Here is a 1,540-nt window from a genome sequence, read left to right as displayed (position 1 = left end):
GAAAAGACAATATAAACTGTTACCCACTATGACCCGCCATAACCAAGAGCTGAGCTGTTCATCTGGGCATCTATCCTCAGTTTAGAAGGATAAAACATCATCCTTTATTCATTAAACACTCTGCACAGCACCAACCATAAGTGCTTAGCTTTGGTAAACTGGGCCCATTGCCTTCTAATTTTCAGGATGAACAGAATTTTTTTCCTTGGAGAGTTGATGGTGCTGTGTGTGTTCAGTCGTGTCCGACTCTTTGTAACCCCATGGACTGTAGCCCACCAGGTTCCTCTGTCTGTGAGGTTTTCTAGACATGAATACTGGAGTGGGTTGCCATTTCCTTCTCCAAGGGATTTTCCTGACCCAGGGATTGAACCCATGTCTCTTGAGTCTCCAGCGTTGGCAGGTGGGTTCTTTACCACTAGCGCCACCTGGGAAGCCCAGAGAGTTGATAGTACTGAAGGAAAAAAAAAAGAAAAGGTGGGGGCCTATTGGGAGAAAAAGGTTTCGATAATTGGTAAAGTAGTGAGTAAAAAGTTTGGTGACCCATCAATCCAGTGGTAGAGAGAAAATCAATACATATCTAAGCCATCTCAAAAAGACCATGAGGGCCACATATTGATAAAAATCATTCAAATCAGAATGGGAGAGAAAATGAATATATAAGCAAGGTGCCCATAGAGTCTGACTTGCAGAAAGCATTTTAGATAAAAATGCCAAAATCTTACTTGCAAATGGCTGGGGCTTTACACATTCTTGTGGTTGGAAGGCTGACAGCATCAATAAATGAATAGAAATGATTCTTGCTGAAGGGAGGTGTCATCCACAGCCCTTAGAGTCAAACGTTGTTTTACATCTTCATTATCGATTCAGAACAACCGATAAACCAAATCTGCGTCTGATAATAAAGCAGTCAGTGTTCCTAAACCTCACAAGGGAAGAAAATCAAGAAATACAGGCATAAAGAGGCAAGCATTAAAGAGCCCAAAAGAATTTGGCTGAGAAACATACAGGGAAATTTACCAGAAACCTAGGTTTGGAGGGTGGGTTAGAAAAACAATACATGCACAGACATAGTTAAACCAACAGAGCTCAACAAAGCTATGAGAAAGCAAGCTGAGAATGCATTTGTAGTATTTATAAGACATAAATAGCTGGTGCTATTTGGGGTGACATACAGTATTAAATTGAGAGATGAAAATAGTTTTCATATACTATAGAAATTAAGGGACTGGCCATTTTAAATCCCCAATAACATTTGGGACAAGTTGGAAGAATCTGTAGTGAGAAGCAAGATTGGAAGCAGTTAGATGAATACACTAATAAAAATAAGCTGTGGCTCAGGGAAAAAATAGAACAATGTCACACAATGGCAATGCAAGTCAGAGTCAGAAAGAAAATAGTAGATCTGAGCCAATACTCCCAAAATATGCACCATTTGTTCACTCTCTGTTGAGTTCTCATGGTGATCGGTGCTCAAAACAACAATTGGTAGCATTTCTAGAAGCAGAGGATAAGTTCCATTACTCCAATTATGAGAACCATA

Source organism: Ovis canadensis, chromosome 20 (genome assembly GCF_042477335.2).
Source record: "Ovis canadensis isolate MfBH-ARS-UI-01 breed Bighorn chromosome 20, ARS-UI_OviCan_v2, whole genome shotgun sequence".
In the NCBI taxonomy this organism is placed as follows: domain Eukaryota; kingdom Metazoa; phylum Chordata; class Mammalia; order Artiodactyla; family Bovidae; genus Ovis; species Ovis canadensis.
The sequence above is the reverse complement of the archived record's forward strand: the minus strand, read 5'-3'. Positions refer to the sequence as shown.